Source organism: Bos javanicus, chromosome 5, assembly GCF_032452875.1.
Source record: "Bos javanicus breed banteng chromosome 5, ARS-OSU_banteng_1.0, whole genome shotgun sequence".
NCBI lineage: Eukaryota > Metazoa > Chordata > Mammalia > Artiodactyla > Bovidae > Bos > Bos javanicus.
This window is the reverse complement of record NC_083872.1, coordinates 86,328,919-86,345,056: the sequence shown is the minus strand read 5'-3', so window position 1 is coordinate 86,345,056 and position 16,138 is coordinate 86,328,919. Positions and strand designations below refer to the sequence as shown.

The window sequence follows — 16,138 nt, the reverse complement described above, 5'->3', positions numbered from 1 at the left end:
CTACAGTTCTGCACATTGGTCCACTGAAGCAAATGCTTCAATGTATATGTGATGATAGGCAAACTGTTTTTACAAATAAAAATGAGGTCATTTTGTAAACACTAGAAGATATGAAATAGACTAATATGAAAGGCCCATTTTCAACTTTCTATATCAACCTGATCTTTATTCCCACTGAACTGTATAAATATAGCTTGTTTCCTCTTCTTAAACCATCCTATTCTATTCCAAACATGTATATACAGTAATAACCAAAGTAATTAAAACCGCAATGAGATATCACTTTTCTATCTAACTGATAAAATTTTAAAAGACCAGACACAGTGCTAATAGCTGGGAGGGTAACAAATCCTCATATATAGTTAGTGAGAGTATAAAGTTGTACTCTTTCTGAGGGCAATTTGGCAGCATGTGTGAAAATTCTAAATGTATATGAGTTTAAACTCAGTAATTCTTACTTCTAGTAATTTATCCTATCAAAATAATCACCTAAGTGTGCTAAGATACATGAATAAAAATATTCATTTGTAACATAATTTGCCAAAGGAAATAATGGAAAACAACTCTTATGTCAACACAAAATTAAGATTATGACACCATTTTAAAGTGGGGGGAGATATCTTTATATACAGTAACAGGATATAAATCACACTACTAAAGTGGTTATTTCTGGAAAAAATGCAATTGTGAAGACTTTTGCTTTCTCATTTGTAATGCCATTACTTTGAATATTAGTTTTACAAGTTTTTCTTTTACAATCAGAAAGAAAGCAACAAAAATTTAAAAATACATGTATAGCCCCATGAACTGGGGACTCTAGCTAATTTACTTTTATATCATAAAACATAAATTATTTAGATAAATGCATGATTTACTAGAGATGTGTTATAAAGGTTTTAACAACCAAAGCTCTATTTCTCTGTTGCCAGCTTATAAATAATCTCTATTATTTCTTTTGTTTCAGAGTCTATAATGTTTAGTGTAAAATATATTTTTCTGAATGTTCAGTTTCTGAATGTTATAAATATATAAAATAATACTCCAATTTAAGGTAATAACAGCAATTTCTGTCTTATATTTATCTCAACCATAACCAAACCATTAAAAGTAGGAAATGCTCAATAATACACTCTTTAGTAATTCAAGAAGAAAAAGAATTAACATTAAAAATGTTATTCCAAACATGAACTATTTTACTTTAACTGGTTAATTTCTTAATTTTGCATTTTCTATGAATGATCCTCTTTTCATGTAACCAATCCATGTATTACTCTTTATGTATTGCTTGCAAATAATACTTAAATAAAGATCATTCTAAAAATCCTAACTTGTTTCATAGAATAGTAATATTAATGATTTAACTAACCACTTAACATAAGAAAACAAGATTTTGCATGAAGTATACATGTAGCTATTATATAATTTTAAGATATAAACATATTATGTTTATAACTATATCTACCAAAAGTCCTTTAACATAACCCCAGAGTAAGGTCCCAGTATTATTTAATAACAGTTTATACACTGAACTGTACTTGGAACTTCCACCTAACTAGTAATATTCCTAATTCTGAAGTAGCCAAAACTACCTCATGTTTTTCTTTTCCACTCATGATCTGTGTGCCTCTGTTACTAATTTGCAAACCGATCAAAATGACCATCCAACAATGTTGCACGTGTGTGTGTTCAGTCACTTCTGTCATGCGTGAAGATTTCAATTGTGAAGGTAGCCAAGTTGGTATAAAGGTTGATGGTTTTATACCAACCATTGTTTCCCATATTTGGAGGCAGAAACAGAGAAAGAAGAAAGCTCTTCCACACTGCTTGTTGTGTTGTACTTCACTAATCTTGAGTCTATGAGTTTGCCATATAATTTCAAGTAGATCTGGGTGGAAAGTCCAGGGGTGCTCTGTTACGGCCTAAATAAAGATGACTTCCTGGGGTTGATTTGAGACATGCAGATAGTAATGGAGTCTAGAGATACATATGAAGCCAACGTAGGCAGCTTTGTACTCTGCTGGCTTCCTTTGCCTTTAGTGACAGAGAGAAGGAAATATCCATTTTAGACTTTTTTTTGTCTTAACCTATGAAAAATTCAACATTCTATTTAACCAAAAGATAAAATGGATTCAATGATGAATTATATATGTATCAAGTATTTTGTGTTTATTAGTTCATTGTGAAGCACTAATATCAGTATCTAGCATTGAGTGAACATTTCAGATTTGAGCCAAGTTCAGCCTTTGGCCATGACATCTATGCCTTCAACATTATGTAGTTGGTGTGCATATACATTAAAAATTTTGGTTTTATCTTGTTCAAACTTACATTTTAATAATATTTCTCATAAAACATCTACTTAGGTATCACATCATGTTGACTGTTAAAAATTGCTTATTTTAATTTTTTTGAATATTGTTTTTCCTATTTATTTTCTCAAATTATTTATAAATACTGATTTTTCGAAAAGACTGTTAGAAGTGCAATATTTTATAATGGTCATATCAGTCACTGTCAGTCATATAAAATTTCAATGTTTCAAACTAGAAAAACAGCTCAAGGAAATTAAAATAATAATTCCACATCAATGATTACCACCCTAGTATCATACCACCTGAGTGAAACTGCAAGAGACTAAGAGCCAGGAATACATTCTCATGTTATCAACTTTCTTTTTTTAATTCTGAAAATTTGGCTCTTCTTGCCTCAGTTCCTCCATATTATAAACACTGAATGTTGGCAGCTAATCAAGTAATGATTGGAAAGTGCTTAAAGCTTAAATATTCTTGGAAGAGAAGTAGTGTACAGGTGCAAAGTAAAAGATATTTTTTAAATGTTTCCCACAAATTGAGGGAAAAAAAAAAAAAATTCTTCTTGGGCCATGTTTACAAAAGAATAAAGTATTAAAACACCACTATAATTGTAGGGAGATGAGCTTGCCTGGGGTGGATTCACCTCACTTATTTATTATCATATACCCCTAAATATTTCCAAAAAGTTTTGAGACAGCTTGTAATGAAATACAAAGTAAAAAGACTATAGGTAAAAGAGGAAAGATTTATGAAATAGTCATGTCAAGACATGAGAAGTTCTAGCAACTGGGAATAAAAATTATAAGATTCCTACCAATCATTTTCAAAATAGAAATATAGTGGCATATGAAAAGAGCATTAAAAATAATAAAAAGTATGCCTATTCCTCAAGAAAAGAGAAATGTATCAGCTATCAACAAGAGTGATTTACTTTTGGAGATGCCACAGAAGGAGTGGTCATTTGTACAATGTGTGTGTGTGTGTATATATACACATTCTGCCAACACTGTGCTGGGAGGTAGAAACGACAAGGGGAGAAAGAAAGGCCTGGTCTCTGCTTGGAACTCAAAGTACCAAGGAAGGGAGAAGGACATTAACTCACTAACCACACAGCAAGATAGTTCTGGTGGAAAGGAAGGTAATATGAGGGTGGATAATAAGGAAACCACAGCTAGACTCAGACTTAAAGAAGTCTCCTTGAAGAACTTAGGCTCAAAATGAAATCTGTTTGACGACTGTGAGTTCACTCAGAACAAAGTGAGAACAAAGCATGAGAGAGAGATAGGGACAGAGACACATAAATAGACAAATAAACAAAAAGACAGAGACAGAGAGACAGACAGAGACAGGGGGAAAGAGGCAAACAGAGACAGAGAGAGAAATAGAAAAACACGCAAAGACAGAGACAGAAAAAGAAGAGTTCGTGCTAAGTCCTGGGGCAGGAAAGAGCTTGAGACTCTTGAGGAGTGGAAGCAAAGATCACAGCAGTTGAAGCAGAGAACACTGTAAGATAAGGCTGAGCCAGAGAAGCAGAGACTTGTGGGCATATTAAGGCTTTACTAAAAAGCAATAAGGAGCTCTTAGAGCATTCCAAAAAGCAAACCACGAGTCAATTTCTATAAAACCTCTTCCCATATTATCTCTTGAAGTTTAGGGTCTGGGAAAAGTCTTTCTGGAGCTAATTGTTCCAGATGAAGTTTTACTGAACTTGTTAGAAAATAAATGGTTGAGGAGAAATTGTGTTGCACCTCCCTTTTCAGAGGAGGAGAAATGGGAAGAACAGAATTTTCTGGAAGCCCTTTTTGTGGACTTTGGACAGGAGACTTGCAGAGGAGATCCAGGTTTGGCATGTGGTGATTTACCTCTGGAGAGTAAATTCTTAGAGTGGTTCCCCAAACACCAGGCTCAGAGAACCAATATTCCTGAGGTGACAATTGACTACCCATTCCAGTATTCTTGGGCTGCCCTGGTGGCCCTGATGGTAAAGAATCCACCTACAATACGGGAGACCTGGGTTCGATCCCTGGGGTGGGAAGATCCCATGGAGAAGGGAACAGCTACCCACTGCAGTATTCTGGTCTGGAGAATTTCATGGACAAAGGAGACTGGCAGGCTATACATGGCATACATGGCAGACTCCATGGAGTCACAAAGGGTCAGACACCACTGAGCCACTTTCACATTCAAATAGATTGTAGCAGTCAGGGAGCTGGGAGGCAAAAATAGATGGAACCCACTGCTTTACTAGTAGGAGGAAATAGGTAGCTGGTTTCTTCTCTTTTTCTTCTTTTCCTCTGTTTAGCCTTGCTAGGTCCACTCACTGTCTCTCCTCGACAGTCATCATCCGACTGTAGCCTCTTTATGTCTCTCTCTCTCTCTCTCTCTCTCTCTCTCTCTCCAGAGCGTTTCTCTCTATCTTGGTTAAGACTGCTTGACTGTGTTTTCCAGAATATTTCATTCTGAGTGAACGTATGAAAGCTGTGAAGGACATAATGAAGAGGATCTTTTTGTTAAAATGATCAAAGGCAGGTGGTACGTGGAGCTGGTGGTTAAAAACATGTCCCTTCAGTATAAAAGATGCTAAAGAATGGCTTGTGCAGCCTTACAGGTCCAGGATTCCCATGCCATTGATCATCTCTCTGGACTGACAATATCTGTCCCAAAGCAATACTTCCACATTTGCCCATCATAATAGAACAGAGCCTAAGAACACAGCCTGGTAACTGCTTTGTCTTGAATGAAACTTTTTTTTTTCCTTCTGTTCTGTGGAGGGAAGATTGACTACAAAGAGTTCTTTCACAGGCTTGTGTTTACCCTACAAACCAAATGCCCTCCCATTTAAATGTCCCCCTGGGCAATCACTGGTTCTGGTCTTGGATTTGTAAGGTTGATAAGACCCTTTCCATTCAGTTCAGAGTCAGGCATGAATGAGCAAAAATTTTCTCATACAGCGAAAAATGGGGTCTATAGAGAAATAGGGGGCACACGAGTGTTGATTCCCACAAGCCCCTTAAAAATAGAATACCTGTTTTCGACCTTTCAGGGGTAGGTTTCACTGTTGTTTCTTATTTCTGTTCTGACATCGAATCAGAAAGCAGCCTGAAACTTGACTCATCATTACATATGGCCTATTGACAGTTGACAACAACTTTACTCATCATTACATATGGCCATTTACAGTTGACAGCTGTCAGCCAGGCAAGTTCACATACGTTGCTTCACAATCACATGGCATCACAAAGAGTGGGGTGAGATCCCAGGCCAACATGCCACTGATCAGCCTAGAATGAACCACTGCAGCTGGAAACCACCTCTCTGAAATAAAACAGGTCCCATACTTGCACATTTAACCTCAGTATCTCACCACTAAAAACCTACCATCACATTCAAATTAAATGGTCTTTTATTTCACGCAGTACCCTTAGAACACTTTTGTTCTGGTACTTATTTCTGATACTAGTGTTTTTCTTCCCTTTCTATTCAAGTTAATTTCCTACAGGAAAAGAAAAAGAGAAGGGAAATGGTATTGTGGTCTTTAGACCACAAGGAAACCCTGTTTCTTAAGATACATAAGTAGGCATATGTCCAGTTTAAATTCAGAGAATGAGAGATCATAGGAGTTAGGAAATAATAAAATCACAAAGATATAAGACTTCAGAAATCTATCTAAACTGCCTATTTTCAAAACCAACTCCAGTTTGAAGTACAGCAGAATAAAGTTGCCGTCAGTAGCACAAATTGAAAGTTGAAAGTCTGTAATAGTAAAGTTTTGTTCTCTGTGTGTATGTGTGTGTATATAAATTTATGAGGCAGCATCTTCCCCAATATAATTTATTCACCTCGCACATTTTACATCATCACTGCAGTATTTATGGCTACCTATTCCAAGCAGGTCTCAGGGAAGGAATTTTAGTCAAGACACAAATCACTTGCAGCTAGTGATTTCTAACCTTTATTACCCCTGTAAGATAGACAACTTTTGAGACACAGCCTAAACATGTCAAAAGGTTGGTTTTCCATTAATATCAGCAGGAGCAGAAAATGACACTGCAGTTGTCCTTGGAACAGAGAAGCTGACAGATTTGCTGAAAGGTTCAGCCATTGTAGGATTTTGTTAAAAATCTAAAGGCTGCAGCATTTCCTTTTGAAGTTCTGAAACATCTTGGAATTCAAAAAGCTCAACAAAGAATAACATGGACAATTGGGTTTTTCAAAACTCATTTTAATTTAGTTTTTCAAATATGATGCCCAGTCATTTACCATGTCAACTTACTCAAAGATACAAAATAAGTTCATTAAGAATTATCACTGAAGGTATCCAAACAGATTTCCAATTCTGAGAATATATGCCAAGGTCTAATATGTTTAATTTAAACGTTCTACCTTTCCCCTGGGCATTCCCAACAACTCTAATTGAAAGGCACTTAACAGAGGCAGGCCTACAATTCTGAGTATTGTATACAGGGTCTCAAATTGAAGGTCTTTCCATTCAGAGTGTGAAAAATCAGATTCCAGATCACTTGTCCTTTATAATTCCTGTAATCTTTTCTAGTTAAACTTAACATCTGAGTATTACAGTAAAAACCAACATCCAGGACTAAATCTCCTAGAGTTGGCAGCTATATTGTTCTATACTGGAAGGCTCAAAAGAGAACTGTACACTGTTTGGGTAGCAGACAGAAGCTGAGTGAGTCAACTGAGATTAACACAAAGACTTACTTCTACTAAGATTTTGTATAATTAAACCTACTGTATGTATTTCTTCAAGATAAATGACAGTTCTTAGCTATTATTCCTATCAACCTGGTATTTAGGAAACTATCTTGGTTCATTCTTATCCTAATTTTTATGGAGCTGATAAAATTTTAACTTTTTATCTAACTCACAGCCAAAAGCATACAAATGTTGAACAACAGCAATCTTGAACTATATATCAGAGGTATGACTTAGAACAGCAGTTAAGTTCTTTCATTCCCTCACTCAATATTTAGATGACAACTGAATTCCAAAAACAATGACTCTCTATATTTAATAAATCATAATAAAATAGATACCACACATATTGCCTTGTCTCCTCTGGCCTGACAGTCTATATTAAATTTTACAACTAAATTTGAGGGTTTTCCAGATGGCTTAGATGGTAAAGAATCCACCTGCAGTGTGGGAGACCCGGGTTTGATCCCTGGATTGGGAAGATCCCCTGGAGGAGGGCATGGCAACCCACTCCAGTATTCTTGCCTTGAGAATCCCCATGGACAGAAGAGCCCGGCGGGCTACAGTCCATAGGAAGCAAAGAGTTGGACACAACTGAGCGACTAAGCACGGAGAAGGCAATGGCACCCCACTCCAGTACTCTTGCCTGGAAAATCCCATGGACGGAGAAGCCTGGTAGGCTGTGGTCCATGGGGTCGCTAAGAGTCGTACACAACTGAGCGACTTCACTTTGACTTTTCACTTTCATGCATTGGAGAAGGAAATGGCAACCCACTCCAGTGTTCTTGCCTGGAGAATCCCAGGGACAGGGGAGCCTGGTGGGCTGCCGTCTATGGGGTTGCACAGAGTCGGACATGACTGAAGCGATTTAGCAACAGCAAAGCGACTAAGCATAGCATAGCACTCAAGTCTTCTTTGGGAAGAGATCCCAGTCCTTATTGAACTCAGCTGGTCATTTATTTTTTTTTTACAGATTAGATCACCGCTTTGTTTTTGTTTGCTTGTTTGTTTGTTTTTGGCTATGCCAAAAGGTATACGGGTTCTGAGCTACCCCAGCAGGGATTGAACCTGTGCCACCTGCATTGGAAGCAGGAGTCTGGACCACTGACTGGATAACTAGTGAAGTCCCTGTCAAATATTTTAGAAAGGAATCTACAAGGCATATATTCTATCAGAGCACAATATACCTCATAACCCAAACCCAGTTCTTCAAGGAAGTGCTGCTTTAAAAAAAAAAAGTAGTTTTCTTTCTAATTTACCAACTTAAGTTTACTATTTGTTTCCATTGTACAGATCTCATCATTATAAAATGAACAAATATTGACAATGAGAAGAAAAGAAGATGGGGAAAAAAGAAAATATCTTCTCTATACTCAGAAAAATGAACACAGTTCCCTAGAATATAGACTCATTTCTCTCATTCCATAAAGGATAAAAAAAAGACCATAAAAAATTCTAATTGTATCAGATCTATGGAAAATTCAGAAGACAATGAAACCAGTTAATTTCCTAAATTCCAGGCTTACAAGAATAAAAGCAAAGACCTATGAAATTTTACCTCTAAGTATCTAAGCCCAAAACAGTTGCTGTTAAAATTTGCCACACTTGCCTTAGTTTTTACATAGAGAATGTGTTTGGTTTCACAGGTAATTGGTAGCCTTGAGCACATGTAACTTACAATCACTGAATGAAAAGATTTGCTTTGGTGAATTAAAATGGAACAATTTCTCTAAAATAAAGGGGAAAAAGGCCAAAAAAAGTTAAGGAGATTAATAGGCAAGTGTTTCATCTATTTTTGCATTTAATTTGATGTTCTGAAGGCTCTAGGCATCTAAAAATATAACTCTTTTATTCTTATAAGTCTGCAAGATTTGGCTTTTGGAATAGAAACAGTTTAGGTGGAGAGGGAATTGTTGAATTCTGCGTCTATGTTTAAAAAAAAAAAAAAGAGGGGGTTGACCATAACCCGAGGCCCTAGCTCCTGCAGAGTGCCTGTTGTTATGAAAGCAAGGTGCTCCACACGATCTAATCATAGCACTAAACCTTGTTACAAGCCCTTTTACAGCTCCAATATCTGGGTTACATGGAAACACGCTGGAGAGCCTCCTTGTACTATGAAATAAATGTCATTCTGACTGGCATCCTCTCTTCCAGCAAGTAATTTCCCTCCGCTGATAAATCGATACAGCAAAAACAAATGAGAACGCACAATGGGCACAGTGAGGATTACATTTTTATTCATTTCAGAGCCCCTGCAGCCAAGTTTTTTAAGCACAATAGCAGAAAATGATGCACTTGAGCTAGGAAACAAGAGAGATACATAGAGACATTGAGATAAGAAAAGAAAGACCAGAAAAAGGAAAAGGGAAAGAAATGGGAACAAAGAGAAAGCCAGGAGACAGAAGGCAATTGTGTCCCTACCAAGCAGTTCAGACACAAACTTTTGTTAGAGAGTAAGATTATTATTTAAATTCCTGCCCAGCTCCTCATAGACAGGATTGGAGAAACACAATTACATCTCTCTTTTTTTTTTTTCCACTTCTTTATTCTGAAAGTTTGCAGATAATTTGAAAAGGATCTGAGATCTTATCTTTCTTTGATTGATTAATTATTGATACCAACATGGGACCCACACATGAAAACTTATCTAGTAAACTCTGAACTAGAAATGGTACAAAAGACACAATAGATCCTTATTCATCTCTGGAAGTCCCCTCAAGTCTTTTTTTTTTTTTTTTTTCGCCTTTAAGGCAAAGATGGAAAAGGCAAAACAAAAGAGAAGCCAGAACACAGTGTCTATTCAAACAGGAATGGGAAATTCCTATACAGATATCTTTAAGATTGACTTTATAACTCCCCAATTAGTTGAATGCATTATCAGATAAAAAGAATGTGGCGCACACTTTAAAGTAAAAATCTGAAAATCGTTTGTCTTCAGAAAGGAAAATAAAAAGATCATTTCATAAAACCTTGAAAACCCTATATTTTCCTGTAAACAGCTAGTATTATATTTTCTGTTATTCATCATGGGGTATTTAATCCTTCCTAAGACAATGGAAATAAAAACAAGATTATAAAGTCCTAATAAAGCTTTGTAGATGATGCACTATTGTAATCCTTAAACTCAAAAATAGTTCTTTGGCAAGTTGTTCAACTATCCATGCCATATCATCTTCATCAATAAAAACAGGGGTGATGGCAAAAGGGACTATCTCAGGGTATTTGAGAGAATTAAACTAGCTGGTATAAGTATAGTGTTTAAACATCTCCCAACTCAGAGTTCACGTCAGTATGATCACCACCATTTACCATCACCATTACCACTACCATCATCATCATCATACCATCCATTGCTTCCCAAGCTACAATTAGTTATCTGGGTGTTATCAACATTTTCTGTTTGACCTATAGGCTAACAATGTATTCATATAATATATTCTTGGTGCCACTCCACAATACTGAACTAGATAGACTCAAGGTCTCATCTGCCCACAGTTTTTAAATATTCTTAACTGTTTTGTGATCTTCCAGAGTCAGTACACTCTCTTGGAAGAGAAAGTCAGAAAATGCATCACTATATTCAACCCATTCTTGGAATTTAATTTATTCTTTTTATTGTTTTCTTTACTAAAGTCTAGAAAATTATGCGTACTTTTTCTTCCTTAAAATATCTATGTAACTAATATTTCCTACTATCTTTACAATGCTAATTCTAATATAATATAGGATTTAATATATTATACTTTTAATGTTGTTTGTGATCTTTCTCCTTGGCTCTAATTTGATTACCCCTTTTCTATTAAGTGCTTTCATTAGCATATATCTCCTCCATCATTCATCACTCCACTCCATGGACCAACCATGTCACTTTTTGAGAAGCAGTAAGAAAGAGTAATAGATCACACTGGTTCTTCATTTGTATCACAAACTTCAATGACAAACAAAGAGAAACAAAAAAAAGAAAGCAAGCAAAAGAGTAGAGGTGGGTTCTTCTGGACTCTGTCATTCTTTCTCTCTGGTATAGTCATTAAACACAGGTGTTTATAGAGCTAAATCAATGTCTCAATATTTTTTTTCATTAACATCCTCCAGGATGAACCTTTCTATACATTTTTCTCTTAAGGCTTCGCTGTGAAATTTTAATACACAAGATATATTGTATATTTACTGTATATGTATCTGCGCTTTTAGCACTCAAAGGGTAAGTCTTTTTAGCTCCTAAAAACCAAGTTTTGCCTGTTTAGTGCAATACCATCTTGAGAATTCATGGACTAATTCTTCTTATGAAAACAGATTTCCACTTAGCAAACTGGGTCCCATGTTATTGTGGAAGGTGAGTTGAAATTCAGTTAGAGCTATGTTTGTGTGTTGTGTGTTTGTGTTTTGTGTTGAGCAAACCTTTAAGTACTCATCTATGGCTGTATAATTCATTTTATCCCAAATCCAAAAGAGTACTCTGAAGGTCGAAGATCTATGGTAGTTCATGAAAGATGCCTAAGAAGCTACAAAGCAGTTTAAGGACAAGAAGAAAGAGGGATGCAGAGTAGAGTGGAAGTGTTTCCAATTAAAGCAGCTAGGGAATTAGGTAGGTGGAATGTAATTATCTACATTGGAGTTTGGCCAGGCTTCTGGGCTCTTTAAAAAAAAAAAAAGCTCTAAGATCTTTAACGAATAGAGAGGTAGGTCCAAGTTTAACATCTCATCCAAAAAAAAAAAGAAACAAGATTTCTAAGTCCTTATTTCCCGGAACATAGGTGGTATTCTTCTTTAATGAATGTGAAACTGCTGATACATCCCATATTTCAATTTGAAATAATTATTTCATAAAGCAATGACCTTGGAAATGGGAGTGTTGAAGAAGAAACAGTAAAATAGCTCCAGCAGTCAATAAAAGCAGAGGCACAATTTATAGCAAATAAAAATCAAACCTGCAGTGTTTTGAGATACAAGTATTTGCTAAGTCATAGCAACAGCTATCTAAAAGTGAATGTGACGTCAGTTTATGCTTTTTTTTTTTTTTTGGTTACCTGAAGAAGTAATTCTTATAGCAGGTTAGTTTTCTTCCAAGTGTACAAACCCTTCCCCAATGATGGGGCCGCCAAGGTGGTGTAATGAAAACTGATACCCTTTGCAAACCCAGGAAGCCCAAGATGTGTGAGCAACAAATGTAAGCAGACATTATACCCTTCATAATCAGGCTGAATGAAGATGTGAACTGAATAAATGCTTGAGAAAATTCATAGCTTCTATTAGATGCAAAGATCGAAGTGTTAGACACCTTTTAGCTCAACTTTCATTTAATTTGCGGCTTTCGTTTCTGGAGTCTGAAGAGAGTGAAAAATTCTTCTCTAATTTTTTTCCTCTTTCATGACTTGACCAGAAAGATGAAATTGGGGTACTTTAATTACCATTCAGAGCCAAAGCTTGCCCTTTGATATGGAAATCCCACTTCTGCGACCGCCTTTTCCTGGCCCTTCTCCTCTCAGTTGCCCACCACGAATTTTAAGTAGCTTTGTCACCAGCTGATCCTGCAAGCTAAACTGTAGCTCTTTCCTGTTAAGTTTTGTTTAAGTTACACTATGCATCTTCCACCAGATTGGAAGAGCTGAAAGCAAGGAGGGAGGAGAGAGGGGAGGAAAAAAGCAGAGAGAGAGAGAGAGGAGAAGAGAGCATGAATGAGAATATGACTGACTCAATCCATTAGAGTTGCTGAATTATAGTTCCTACCCTGTCAGCATGAAGCGTGGCCCATTCTGCACAAAGCCTCTCACTTTAAACACACACCCAGAGCACACACTGATGAAAGCTGCCATGTACAGCTACCCCGTGATTGTCATCTGCCTGCTGCATGACTCCCGGCTTTGCTATAATTATTAATTGCACTTGTCAACTGTCATTAATTCCTCTTTAGCATCCCTGTCTTTGAGTAATTAGACAGAAAAGCCTCACTGAGCTCATTGTTTAGAGTCCCCTAAAAGAGTCCACTGGGCTTTCCTTGGAGAAAACCATCAGGAATACAATAGACCACTTCTCAGTTAACCCTTTGGAAGTGTGAAGAGAAGTAGAGGGCTTTTTACAGGTTTGGGTGGCCAGCTTGCCTTGTGAGTACAGAAAGTCATGCTCAGCTATCTTATACCTTGACCCATATTCTCAATCTCACTTGCAGGGAAGAGGTATTCAAGGTAATCAAAAAGTCAGAGAAAGTTCTTATGAAAAACAAAATTTCCAAATCAGCATCTTCAAATTTCTAATCATTTTCTCATTTGATCTTATGCTTTGTATTTTGCAGAAATCATGTTCTTCAAAATAATATGTTCCTATGTTTACCATATAGCTTTATGTATACACCACATGTATGTATACATGAATGATGCACAAAGGTTTTCCAGGTGTCTTTTGGTTTCTCTATGTCATAATTTGGCTTCTAAATTTTAGATTGACAGGATAGAAGCTCCAGTTTTTATTTAGTCCTTTTTCCAACCTTCCACGCAAGGAGTTGGGTGACAATGCTTTTAATTGTACAACTGGTGACTTTTGAATATATTTTTAAATTTTATTTTAAAAGCCCATGGCCTCCAAAAGTTCCGTGAATTTGGCTAGACTCAGCTGATAAATGGAACGTGGTTTACATCAGAGTAGTAACTATAAATGAGAATTACTATGTTAGCATGTTGAATGACATAATGCATAAGAAAGCACTTTAAAAACTGCAAAGTGCTATAAAACATCATAATAGCATTTCATCATTATTGGCTTATAAAACTAAGCTCCTTTGACACTTTTAAATTTATGTGTAGCTTTAAATGCTTGGGCAATCAAAAATAAGTCAAGATTGAGGATTATTTAGCTGTTTTCTAAAAATAACATTGATAATAATATCAAGATAGATATTAGTTGTGTAAGCAAATAATAGAAATACTAAACAAATAGAAATGTTAAATAAATATTAGAAAATGTCTAAACAGTAAGGTTGATTGAACTAGCTGCTCCACTGTAAAAGAAAACTCAAAAGAATTTCTCTGAAAAATAAACATGTATAGAGTTTTGAAAAATGAACTACAGTAAATATGATCACTAGGGATGATTAGAGCTCCTTCTTATATTATCTTAGCTATAATATTTCTTTCAGATGCTAGGTGAGTTCTTTCTACCAGTAATAATACCACTTATTGAAGTCTAGATATGTGTTCTATGTACCTTATACATCAATCCATTTGATGCTCAAATGCCCACGAAATAGGTACTATTATCTCAATTTTAGAGATGGAAAAACTGAGCAACAAGTAATTGAGGAAGTAGTTCAGGATCTCACAGCTAGTCAGGGACTGGTAAGTCCAAAAGCCCCACTCTTAATCACTCTTCTAATCCACCTCTCTAGACGTTAAGGTACTATCCTATGTAGGTTTCCATTCACTGGGTAATGGATTGCGATTTCTGGTAGTTTTTCCTAAAGAGAAAAATACATTAAAATATTTCACATTTTGTCATAAAAGGGTGATATAAATATGTGCTGGACACTGTAGGGACCTGCCATCCCATACATTCAAAGTGGAAGCTGTGTATATGTGTGTGTGTGTGTAGGGGGAGACAGAGAAAGAAAATAAGTTAGGGATTACTCTAACTATCCTTGGGCACTATTATTATTGTGTGTAATTGCTAGGTTAATACAAAAAAATCCACTTTTATTTGCATAACTATATATATATATTATAATATATATATAAAATACACACATATACACATGTGCTGAAGAATTGATGTGATCATACTGTGGTGCTGGAGGAGACTCTTGAGAGTCCCTTGGACTGCAAGGAGATCAAACCAATCAGTACTAAGGAAATCAACCCTGAATACTCATTGGAAGGACTGATGCTAAAGCCGAAGCTCCAATACTTGGGCCACCTGACGAACAGCCAGCTCACTGGAAAATACCCTGATGCTGAGAAAGACTGAAGGCAGGAAGAGAAGAGGATGACAGAGGATGAGATGGTGGGATGCATCACAATTCAATGAGCATGAATTTTGGCAAAGTCTGGGAGATGATAGGGGACAGGGGGGCCTGGCATGCTGCAGTCCATGAGGTTGCAAAGAGCTGGACACAACTTAGTGACTGAACAACAACACAGGCACATAAATTCAACTCTTAGTCTAGTTCGATGTACTGTTTATTGAGTATTTACTGTATATCCAGTCTATGCTAAAAAGTTTGTAAGGCACTGAGTGAAAAAGGAAAGCATAAATTATGATTTTTAATTAAAAGGGGTTTTCAGACTTACTGGAGAGACAGATCTCAAGAACCATACAATTAACATACTACAAAGTGCTAAATGGAATACAATCAATGAAATAGATTAAATAAAAGCGCTATGATCAATGACAAGCCATTACTGGGAGGGAAAATACAACTTATTAAAAGGAAAAACTTTCTAAGTATCAGAGGTGTCCAACACTGAATCTGACTGAAATGAAAAGAAATGAAATACCCATGACCAAAAACATTCAACTGAGATTCAACTGAGATTCAATGAAAGAATTTCTGCATTGGTTGTGAGGTTGAACCAGCCTAAAAACTGTCCAGGGTCATCTTGCATGTCTTAGATTCTCTAATTCCATAGGATAGGTTTTTAGCAAGGGAGGAAACTTTATTTTGTTTGTTCTCTTGAAGAAGTCTGGTATTCAATTAGACTCTGAAAGAAGAATTGAAGTTTAAAAAGTGACAAAGAGAGTAAAGAAAAAAAAAAACAAACAGAATTCCAAGTAGAATTACAGGTGCAAAGATACAGAAGGAGAAATAATAAACTCTTGGGGGAAAAACTTGAAGAAAGCTACCTCACTGATACAAACAGTAACTTGAGGGAGTAGGGGTGCTGTAGGAAGTAACAGAATAAACGCTGTCTCAGCAAAAAGGAGACAAACCCAAAAGGCATGATCAAGAGGCTTTTTTTTTTATTGAGTCAATGGTAAGAGATGGGTTGATTGAGGGCAAAGAGTATGATGGATAAAAGGTAACTCAGGAGACAGGGCTTGGTACGAGCTATATGGGGATAGAAGGCTGGTTTTGTCTATTAACTGTGGACTCAGGCAAATTACTTGACCTCCCTCTCACTTAGTAT

General features: G+C 36.3%; 1 protein-coding gene across 6 annotated transcripts in view; it reads right to left on the bottom strand.

The window, feature by feature from the left end:
- Nucleotides 1-16,138, bottom strand: part of SOX5 (SRY-box transcription factor 5) — a 1,175,689-nt gene that overhangs the window by 801,496 nt on the left and 358,055 nt on the right. The window lies entirely within an intron of this gene.